The sequence below is a fragment of the Phyllobates terribilis genome, unplaced genomic scaffold (genome assembly GCF_046119375.1).
Source record: "Phyllobates terribilis strain yellow unplaced genomic scaffold, ASM4611937v1 Scaffold_1__5_contigs__length_1240528914, whole genome shotgun sequence".
Taxonomy (NCBI): Eukaryota; Metazoa; Chordata; class Amphibia; order Anura; family Dendrobatidae; genus Phyllobates; species Phyllobates terribilis.
Genome location: NW_027362761.1, coordinates 501,635,534 through 501,647,880, shown reverse-complemented (window position 1 = coordinate 501,647,880; position 12,347 = coordinate 501,635,534).

The window sequence follows — 12,347 nt, the reverse complement described above, 5'->3', positions numbered from 1 at the left end:
GTTGCCGGCTTCCCCATATTAAAAATGTTTCTAATGTGTCTGTATGTTTGTGTGTGTATGTCCGATTGGAGACTCGCTCCCCCGCTCCCATGCTTTTACTCTTATGTGAATAAAAGAAGATTTTATCCTTGCAGTGGGCCACCCCGTGCACCTCTATTTGCTTGCTGTGTATATATTCACAGTGTGTCTGTTTATATGTGTCTCTTTGAATTTGTCTTCAAATATGTATATGTACATAACTGTGTATGTGTTTGCGTATGTGTGTGTCTGCGTATGTGTGTGTACATATCGGGGTACCATGTATGTTTGCATGTCTGTGTACCGTGTATACATGTCTGCATACTGTGTGTGTGTGCATGTCTGCATACTGTGTGTGCGCATGTCTGCATACTATGTGTGCGCATGTCTGCGTACTGTGTGTGTGTGCATGTCTGCATACTGTGTGTGTGCATGTCTGCATACTGTGTGCGCGCATGTCTGCATACTGTGTGTGCGCATGTCTGCGTACTGTGTGTGTGTGCATGTCTGCGTACTGTGTGTGTGCATGTCTACATACTGTGTGTGCGCATGTCTGCGTACTGTGTGTGTGTGCATGTCTGCATACTGTGTGCGCGCATGTCTGTATACTGTGTGTGCACATGTCTGCATACTGTGTGTGTGTGCATGTCTGCGTACTGTGTGTGTGCATGTCTGCATACTGTGTGCGCGCATGTCTGCATACTGTGTGTGCGCATGTCTGCGTATGTGAAGGATGAGGGGGCAGGCTGGTCCCTGTGTTGTATACCAATATTTCTCCACTGTATCTGTGCATCATGAAACATGGTATGTGTTAAAGGGGCCACTGAGACTTTCACCCAAGGCCCGTGAAAACCTGGAGCTGGCCCTGCATGGTGGTAACGATTTGCAAAAGGAAAACCTATGACATGTTCCCTTTTCCCATGGCAACCATTAACAGGAAAGCAATAACCCAAAATATCATAAAACCAAAAAATAAAACTAGATGTACTCCTACATACACCTGTACACCTAGGGGTTTAAATAGTAAATCTAAGGAAAAGCTAAGTAAATTGCGGATGATTACTCTCTAATGGTCCTGGAAGCGAAGTCCACAGATAGTTGGAACTAATAGGGCAGGAGATTTGTAGACGTCGTATTACATTATCTTAACCATAATGTCTAGATTATATGGGAGAAATATTGTACCGTCAGTACAGACCTCCAGGTACTCAGCCACCATGGAGCTCCATCACAATCAGAAAGAAAAGGAACAAAGGGGGAGAAAATGACACCTCGTTAAAACAACTCCAAAATTAATAATTTGATATCTTCTAGTTCTCCTATATCAGGTTTAACAGGAACTACAGGAACACCTAAAGCCCTATAGCTAAATGATAAAGAATGCAATGGTAATTAGCATAGGGAACAAGAGCACATCTAAAACACGAAATAACAAGTGCATGGGGAATTTAGCTCATAATTCGAGCCTGTATCGCTTTTTTTTTGTAGATTTTTGCATTTATATTCTTTACAGAAACTGACAATGTCTTGTTAAGGGTCCACAGTATTTGTCTAGGGCAGTGTTCAGCACTGGAAACTGTAGGGTATTCAACATAATAGAAGTCCGGCATCTCGGCAGCACAAGCACTTACATTGTAATTCTTCTGCAGCTCACAGCTAAGCCCTCAGGGTGCAAATCGGAGGTCTTCTGTCTACTGTCAGCATTTCTCGGCGTTCCTACAGTTTCAAACTAAATTTTCTAACATGGACTATACCTGAAAATAGGAACTATTTTGTGATTGGCGCTGGAATCTGCGGGTCAGCCGCTGTAATAATCAGTGCCGGAGCTGGGGAGCAAACAAGTGCAATAGGGTCTTATCCGATATAAAGGAATTGTTTATTCAGGGATATTGCTAACCTGATTAGTTGTGTGTAGCACAACAGTTTATGAGTAAACCGCTGCTGCAGATCCACAGGTCGCCAGATCGGAGGGAATGAAGGAAGAAAATTTGTGGATTTTGGAGGACTGATGAAAAGATCCAGGATACTAGAAACATATTTCTGCGGTTTTATCATTGACGCGTTTCAAAATATACAAGCGGTATGTCGTTATATCACGAAGAAGAAGTGTGTATAACTTCGAAACGCGTCAATAATAAAACCGCATAAATAAGTTTCTTGTATCCTGGATCTATTCATCATTCCTCCAGCAGCGCGGAAAATCCACGAAATTTCCTCCTTTGCTGTAATAATAATCAGAACATTGGTGGACTTGATTGGCTCCATGCACTGGTCCCCATCACTGACGGGTGGAGAATCTGACTGCCGTTACATGCACTGTTCTCATCCATAAACTGAACCCCAACAGTACATGCTGAGATTTTCCCCACATGCACCCCAAAGTGCCCTAGCCCATACAATTAGTCCGTTTTGCACATGGACAGCACACAGACTGGAAAATTGGAAAATGATGGTCTGAACAAGGTCTTGGCTGTACAGGCCTTACACAGATAGGACAGTTATGACAAGTTGATTGGCATTCATTTAAAGGCCCTTTTTCTTGCAAACTGTATAAAAACTGACAATTAAAGAGGTTGTCCACTACAATGTGTAGTTGGCAGATCGATTTAAACCTTGGAAATAAGGATTTCTTCAAATACCTTGTGTTTCCAAATGTGCCTGTGAGTGGCGCTATTGGCGTCTGCTCATCCCCATGATGTGACCCCCAGCTGCAGCTGCCTCTGATGTCCGGTGATGTCATGTCAAGTTCTGGAATCGGAAGCTGAATCAGCATCACCGAGGAGAGACCCAGTCCCCCCGAGTGACTGGGCTGTGGGCAGAGTTTCCCCGCATGTCACAGCCCAGCATCGCGCAGGCTTGCGGCACTCTGTTAATAAAACCAGTGCAAAGATTGGATTTTTTGTTGTTGTGTATGTCAGTTTACTGATTTAATAAAGATTGAAATAAAATTTGATATAAAGTGGTTAACATCTTTTATTGTCTACTTGGTGGTAATAGTTATAATATGCGATATCTTAGGTACCCCCAAGATTTTTTGTCACTTTGATAGGAAATGAGTTTATATATCCTTTTTTTGGTAAACATACATACAGAGATGCATATACAGTACAGACCAAAAGTTTGGACACACCTTCTCATTTAAAGATTTTTCTGTATTTTCAAGACTATGAAAATTGTACATTCACACTGAAGGCATCAAAACTATGAATTAACACATGTGGAATTATATACTTAACAAAAAAGTGTGAAACAACTGAAAATATGTCTTACATTCTAGGTTATTCAAAGTAGCCACCCTTTGCTTTGATGACTGCTTTGCACACTCTTGATGAGCTTCAAGAGGTAGTCACCGGAAATGGTTTTCACTTCACAGGTGTGCCCTGTCAGGTTTAATAAGTGGGATTTCTTGCCTTATAAATGGGGTTGGGACCATCAGTTGTGTTGTGCAGAAGTCAGGTTGATACACAGCTGATAGTCCTACTGAATAGACTGTTAGAATTTGTATTATGGCAAGGAAAAAGCAGCTAAGTAAAGAAAAACGAGTGACCATCATTACTTTAAGAAATGAAGGTCAGTCAGTGCGAAAAATTGAGAAAACTTTGAAAGTGTCCCCAAGTGCAGTTGCAAAAACCATCAAGCGCTACAAAGAAACTGGCTCACACGAGGACCGCCCCAGGAAAGGAAGACCAAGAGTCACCTCTGCTTCTGAGGATAAGTTTATCCGAGTAACCAGCCTCAGAAATCGCAGGTTAACAGCAGCTCAGATTAGAGACCAGGTCAATGCCACACAGAGTTCTAGCAGCAGACACATCTCTACAACAACTGTTAAGAGGAGACTTTGTGCAGCAGGCCTTCATGGTAAAATAGCTGCTAGGAAACCACTGCTAAGGACAGGCGACAAGCAGAAGAGACTTGTTTGGTCTGAAGAACACAAGGAATGGACATTAGACCAGTGGAAATCTGTGCTTTGGTCTGATGAGTCCAAATTTGAGATCTTTGGTTCCAACCATCGTGTCTTTGTGTGACGCAGAAAAGGTGAACAGATGGACTCTACATGCCTGGTTCCCACCATGAATAATGGAGGAGGAGGTGTGATGGTGTGGGGGTGCTTTGCTGGTGACACTGTTGGGGATTTATTCAAAATTGAAGGCATACTGAACCAGCATGGCTACCGCAGCATCTTGCAGCGGGATGCTATTCCATCCGGTTTGCGTTTAGTTGGACCATCATTTATTTTTCAACAGGACAATGACCCCAAACACACCCCCAGGCTGTGTAAGGGCTATTTGACCAAGAAGGAGAGAGATGGGGTGCTACGCCAGATGACCTGGCCTCCACAGTCACCAGACCTGAACCCAATCGAGATGGCAAAAGGGCCAACAAGTGCTAAGCATCTCTGGGAACTCCTTCAAGATTGTTGGAAGACCATTTCCGGTGACTACCGCTTGAAGCTCATCAAGAAAATGCCAAGAGTGTGCAAAGCAGTCATCAAAGCAAAAGGTGGCTACTAAGAAGAACCTAGAATATAAGACATATTTTCAGTTGTTTCACACTTTTTTGTTAAGTATATAATTCCACATGTGTTAATTCATAGTTTTGATACCTTCAGTGTGAATGTACAATTTTCATAGTCATGAAAATACAGAAAAATCTTTAAATGAGGTGTGTCCAAACTTTTGGTCTGTACTAATTATATAGATATAGATATATACACACATATATAAATATATATATATACACACACACACACACACACACACACACACACACACACACACACACACACACACACACACACACACACACACACACACACAGTAGTGGCCAAAGTATTTGCACCCCTGCAACTCTGTGAGATAATACTCAGTTTCTTCCTGAAAATGATTGCAATCACAAATTCTTTGGTCTTATTATCTTCATTTAATTTGCTTGCAAGGAAAAAACACAAAAGAGAATGAAGCAAAAATCAAATCATTGATCATTTCACACAAAACTCCATAAATGGGCCAGACAAAAGTATTGGCACTTTAGCCAAAATAACTGCGAACAACCGCTTCCGGTAACCATCAGTGAGTTTCTTACAATGCTCTGCTGGAATTGTAGACCATTCTTCTTTGGCAAACTGCTCCAGGTCCCTGATATTTGAAGGGTGCCTTCTCCAAACTGCCATTTTGAGATCTCTCCACAGGTGTTCTATGGGATTCAGGTCTGGACTCATTGCTGGCCACCTTAGAAGTCTCCAGTGCTTTCTCTCAAACCATTTTATAGTGCTTTTGGAAGTGTTTTGGGTCATTGTCCTGCTGGAAGAGCCATGACCTCTGAGGGAGACCCAGCTTTCTCACACTGGGCCCTACATTATGCTGCAAAATTTGTTGGTAGTCTTCAGACTTCATAATGCCATGCACACGGTCAAGCAGTCAAGTGCCCGAGGCAGCAAAGCAACCCCAAAACATCAGGGAACCTCCGCCATGTTTGACTGTAGGGACCGTGTTCTTTTCTTTGAATGCCTTTTTTTCCCTGTACACTCTATGTTGATGCTTTTTGCCAAAAAGCTCTACTTTTGTCTCATCTGACCAGAGAACATTCTACCAAAACGTTTTAGGCTTTCTCAGGTAAGTTTTGGCAAACTCCAGCCTGGCTTTTTTATGTCTCGGGGTAAGAAGTGGGGTCTTCCTGGGTATCCTACCATACAGTCCCTTTTCATTCAGACGCCAACGGATAGTACGGGTTGACACTGTTGTACCCTCGGACTGCAGGGCAGCTTGAACTTGTTTGGATGTTAGTCGAGGTTCTTTATCCACCATCCGCACAATCTTGCGTTGAAATCTCTCGTCAATTTTTCTTTTCCGTCCACATCTAGGGAGGTTAGCCACAGTGCCATGGGCTTTAAACTTCTTGATGACACTGCGCACGGAAGACACAGGAACATTCAGGTCTTTGGAGATGGACTTGTAGCCTTGAGATTGCTCATGCTTCCTCACAATTTGGTTTCTCAAGTCCTCAGACAGTTCTTTGGTCTTGTTTCTTTTCTCCATGCTCAATGTGGTACACACAAGGACACAGGACAGAGGTTGAGTCAACTTTAATCCATGTTAACTGGCTGCAAGTGTGATTTACTTATTGCCAACACCTGTTAGGTGCCACAGGTAAGTTACAGGTGCTGTTAATTACATGAATTAGAGAAGCATCACATGATTTTTCAAACAGTGCCAATACTTTTGTCCACCCCCTTTTTTAGGTTTGGTGTGGAATTGTATCCAATTTGGCTTTAGGACAATTCTTTTTGTGTTTTTTCATTGAAGACAAATTAAATGAAGATAATAATACTAAAGAATTTGTGATTGCAAACATTTTCAGGACGAAACTGAGTATTATCTGACAGAATTGCAGGGGTGCCAATACTTTTGGCCACCACTGTATATATATATATATATATATATATATATATATATACATATATATAAATATATATATATATATACACACACACACATATATACACACACACATACACTAGAATACTTACCAGTTCCCTCTTCTTCAGTTCTTTTAAACTCCCGCACATTACAGGACCTGTGGTGACATCACGGACACATGACCGGTCACATTGCTGTGATGTTACCAAAGGTCCTGAAGTCCCCCAGAGTACAAGACCTGCGGTGACATCACGGTCACATGATGTGATGTCACGGAAGGTCCTTAAGCTGTCTTGGAATTGAAAATTAGATTAATATTATCAATCTAATTCTTGCTGTAGACACTGGGAGCTCTTGCAGGAGTGGAGTCCCTGGGCACATGCCCAGTTTGTCTACCCCTAACAACGGCTCTGAGGTACACATAGCATAAATATTTCACCCGAGCCCCGGCTCCATAACTGGAACAATGCTGACACCAAAAGTGAGTACAGGCTCTTTTTATTCTACTTAGGGGGACTATTGTAATTGAGAAGGGGTTGACTTGAGTAGTGGACAACCCCTTTAAGAATACAAATTCCAAAATTTAGACCCCAATTTGAACCACAGAACACTTGCTGCATTTATGTGCAAAGCTTTCCCCAACCAAGGAATAGTTACCCGCTGAACAAGAGAAAAGTTAGAAAGATTCTCTGCCCAGTCAACATTTACTATAAAGACCAGTTCAATGCCATGAACCCATCTCTTATACCAAGCATCCAGACCAGTACATTCATTATGATGAGGATAGATTAGTATGCCTATTATCGTGTTCAATAGGATTATCTAATTCATTGTATAATAGGATTGCTTTATGGTTGCAGAGTAATAAAATGATGGTGACCTTTAACTCCACACAGGATGCCCTTTCCAGTCCATGCCAATGGCACAACGGTTATGCCAGGGAAGCAGATAACTTGTACACTGGATTGAGATTTACGACATTTCGCTGGGGCATCTTGGAATAAGGCCACTTACAAAACTAATAAGAAGCCTAGAATGCCAAAATAATTATATTAAGGTGGGTCACATGTAGACTGATCCTATACAAGAACAAGACCCCCAAACTACAAAATGAAGCAAACAAAAATATTTTTTATTAAATAAACAATAACATAACAATTAAAAGGACATAACAAGACATAAACCCGGGGAAAGTCAATCAAGAATGAATTAAAAAAAGTTGGATGATAAATAGACATTCCACAATACAATTAATTTTAACCATCGTATCTTTTTCAGCGCATGATTCCAGACCAAAGGTCACAATTTAACATAATGATTGCACAAATGTCCTAATAGTAGATTATTGAACTAACCAAAAATTTGGAAAATTGCTATTAAGACATATTATATACTTAGAACTAAGGAATCAGAATATAATAGTCCAAGATACCTGTTCCGCTCGCGCCCGGACTGACTGGCGTGAGAGTGATTAGTGATCCCACTGTACCATGAACCGAGGAGTGCCTGGAGGGGCGTAACTAAGTATCAACCCGATCCGACCAAGGTCGCACGGCGGCTTAGTCGACTCCGTGGACCAAGGAGGAACCGAGCAGAGGTACCAGGTGCGACTCCAGGTCAGACCCCGGTCATAGTTGTTGACCCACACCGTAAAATGAAGGAACAGGCAGGTTAGACTGGCATACAGGCAGGTGGGTATTGGCAAGTACGGCTGGTATGCAGACAGGTGGGTACTGGCAAGTACGGCTGGTATGCAGACAGGTGGGCACTGGCAAGCACGGCTGGTATGCAGACAGGGAGATACTGGCAAGCACGGCTGGTATGCAGACAGGGAGGTACTAGCAGGTTGGAGCGCAGGCTGGATAGGGTCGAGTACAGACTGGGAGACAGGTACAGAGCCGCAGATGCGGTAGACAAGCAGAGTAAAGCGAAACCGCCGGAGCGGAGGACAAGGTAGAGCAGAGAGGAACTGCTGGTGCGGTGAGCAAGCAGAGCGGAGCGAAAACCGCAGGTGCGGTGGGCAAGGCAGAGGAGAGCGGAACCGCCAGAGTGGTGGACAAGGCAGAGCAGAGAGAAACTGCAGGTGTGGTGGACAAGGCAGAGCAGAGCGGAACCGCCGGAGCGATGGGCAAGGCAGAGCAGAGAGAAGCCGCCGGAGCTGTGGGCAAGGCAGAGCAGAGAGAAGCCGCAGGTGCGGTGGACAAGGCAGAGCAGAGCAGAACCGCCGGAGCGGTGGGCAAGGCAGAGCAGAGAGAAGCCGCCGGAGTGGTGGGTAAGTCAGAGCAGGGAGAAACCGCTGGTGCGGTGAGCAAGTCAGACCAGAGAGAAGCCGCCGGAGCGGTGGGCAAATCAGAGCAGATAGAAACCGCCGGAGTGGTGGGTAAGGCAGAGCAGAGAGAAACCGCCGGAGCGGTGGGTAAGGCAGAGCAGAGAGAAACCGCCGGAGCGGTGGGCAAGGCAGAGCAGAGAGAAACCGCCGGAGCGGTGGGCAAGCAGAGCCGAACAGGGCTGAAGGTGCAGGCAGAGAGGACAGGGCTCTGTTCACATGGAACAGACAGGAAAATACAGGAGGATGGCTAGAACACAGGAGGAAGATACGGAGGAAGGGAAAAGGGACAAGCAGAACCAGATACACACAAGGTACTTCCTATGAAGTAGCGAGTGGACACAAAACTCACAAACAGAAGTACAGAGACAATGAGTTGAAGTTAGGTGCAGGTTCAGATACTGCAGGAAAAGGGAAGGTATGGACATAGAGGCAAACAGGTAACAGGCTAGGATACATTCAGACAGGAACTGCTACTACAATGAGATACAAGAACGAGCCTGGGTATACAGCTGCCAGAGTGGCGGAAACAGACTAGAAGTCACAGGTAACAGGTCTGGGTATGCAGCCCCCAGAGTGGCGGAAACAGACTAGAAACAGGACAGGACCTGGCAATTCAGCAGCAAAGACTAACTGAGTGAAGGTGTTGCTCAGGCCCCTCCTTCTGGGTGGAGGGGGTTTAAATATCCAGTGACTCACAGCAATAGGCTGGAGACGCATTAGGGGTGCGCCCACAGCAGCTATAAGAATCAGGAAGTAACCGGGCCGCCGCCCTAAGCAGTCAGTCAAGAGACATGCACACAGCATGAACTGGAGCAAGGTTTGTAGGCTGGACTGACAGGTAAGATTGCGGTCTTGCATAGTGGGAGGTGGCGCACTATGCAAGCACGCCACCAGGGATGTTACAATACCATCTATGGTGGAGGGTATATCCCAACTCATAGTTAGAATTTAAACTTCATGTAATGCCAATAAATGGAGCACAATTGGACAGCACTAAACAGAATACAAAAGAAAGGCAAAGGATACTATGATACTATGGGAGACTCAGAGGCTGATCCATGTTGCTAATACTGCCACATGTGCTAGCCATATGATTAGTCCTAATAGACCTAGTAGTGGCAAACATTTAGTATTATTCAGTATTTTCATATACTCCCTCAGTCGGCATAATACTGTCCGATTGCAATAGATATACACACGTGGTCAAAATTGTTGGTACCCCTCGTTTAATGAAAGAAAAACCCACGATGGTCACAGAAATAACTTGAATATGACAAAAGTAATAATAAATTAAAAATCTATGAAAATGAACAAATCAAAGTCAGACGTTGCTTTTCAACCCTGCTTCCACAGAATTTTTAAAAAAAATTATACTCCAGAAATAGGCCTGGACAGAAATGATGGTGCTCTTAACTTAATATTTTGTTGAACAACCTTTTGAGGCAATCAAACGATTCCTGTAACTGTCAATGAGACTTCTGCACCTCTCGACAGGTATTTTGGCCCACTCCTCATGAGCAAACTGCTCCAGTTGTCTCGTGTTTGAAGGTTGCCTTTTCCAGACGGCATGTTTCAGCTCTTTCCAAAGATGCTCAATAGGATTTAGGTCAGGGCTCATAGAAGGCCACTTCAGAATAGTCCAATGTTTTCCTCTTAGCCATTCTTGGGTGTTTTTAGCTGTGTGTTTTGGGTCATTATCCGGTTGCAAGACCCATGACCTGTGACTGAGACCAAGCTTTCTGACACTGGGCAGCACATTTCTCTCTAGAATCCCTTGATAGTCTTGAGATTTCATTCTACCCTGCACAGATTCAAGACACCCTGTGCCAGATGCAGCAAAGCAGCCCCAGAACATAACAGAGCCTCCTCCATGTTTCACAGTAGGGACAGTGTTCTTTTCTTGATATGCTTCATTTTTCCGTCTGTGAACATAGAGCTGATGTGCCTTGCCGAAAACTTCCATTTTTGTCTCATCTGCCCATAGGACATTCTCCCAGAAGCTTTGTGGCTTGTCAACGTGTACAGTCATGGCCAAAAGTATTGAGAATGAGACAAATAGTAATTTTTCCAAAGTTTACTGCTTCATTTTTTGTAATGGCAATTTGCATATACTCCTGAATGTCAAAGAGTGATCAGCTTAACAGCAATTACTGTACTTGCAAAGTCAATATTTGCCCAGAAAATGAACTTTAACCCCCAAAACACATTTCAACATCATTGCAGTCCTGCCTTAAAAGGAGCAGCTAACATCGTTTTAGTGATTGATCCATTAACATAGGTGTGGGTGTTGATGAGGACAGGGCTGGCGATCAATCAGTCATTAATAAGTAAGAATGACATCACTGGACACTTTAAAAGGAGGCTGGTTCTTGGTATCATTGTTTCTCTTCAGTTAACCATGGTTATCTCTAAAGAAACATGTGCAGCCATCATTGCACTGCACAAAAATGGCCTAACAGGGAAGAGTATCGCAGCTACAAAGATTGCACCTCAGTCAACAATCTATCGCATCATCAAGAACTTCAAGGAGAGAGCTTCCATTGTTGTCAAAAAGGCTCCAGGGCGCCCAAGAAAGACCAGCAAGCGCCAGGACCGTATCTTAAAACTGTTTCAGCTGCGGGATCGGACTACCAGCAGTGCCTAGCTTGCTCAGGAATGGCAGCAGGCTGGTGTGAGTGCTTCTGCACACACTGTGAGGCGGAGACTCTTTGAGCAAGGGCTAGTTTCAAGGAGGGCAGCAAAGAAGCCACTTCTCTCCAGAAAAAACATCAGGGACCGACTGATATTCTGCAAAAGGTACAGGGAGTGGACTGCTGAGGACTGGGGCAAAGTCATTTTCTCTGATGAATCCCCTTTTCGATTGTTTGGGACATCTGGAAAACAGCTTATTCGGAAAAGAAGAGGTGAGCGCTACCACCAGTCTTGTCTCATGCCAACTGTAAAGCATCCTGAAACCATTCATGTGTGGGGTTGCTTCTCAGCCAAGGGAATCGGCTCACTCACAGTCTTGCCTAAAAACACAGCCATGAATAAAGAATGGTACCAGAATGTCCTCCAAGAGCAACTTCTCCCAACCGTCCAAGAGCAGTTTGGCGCCCAACAATGCCTTTTCCAACATGATGGAGCACCTTGCCATAAAGCAAAGGTGATAACTAAATGGCTCATGGAACAAAACATAGAGATTTTGGGTCAATGGCCTGGAAACTCCCCAGATCTTAATCCCATTGAGAACTTGTGGTCAATCAAGAGACGGGTGGACAAACAAAAACCAACAAATTCTGGCAAAATGCAAGCATTGATTATGCAAGAATGGACTGCTATCAGTCAGGATTTGGTCCAAAAGTTGATTGAGAGCATGCCAGGGAGAATTACAGAGGTCTTGAAGAAGAAGGGGCAACACAGCAAATATTGACTTGCTGCATTAACTCATTCTGTCAATATAACCCATTGGTACTCATAATATGATTGCAATTATATTTCTGTATGTGATATAAACATCAGACAAACACTAATAAAAACCAGAGGCCAGCAGATCATGTGAAAATATAATTTTGGTGTCATTCTCAAAACTTTTGGCCATGACT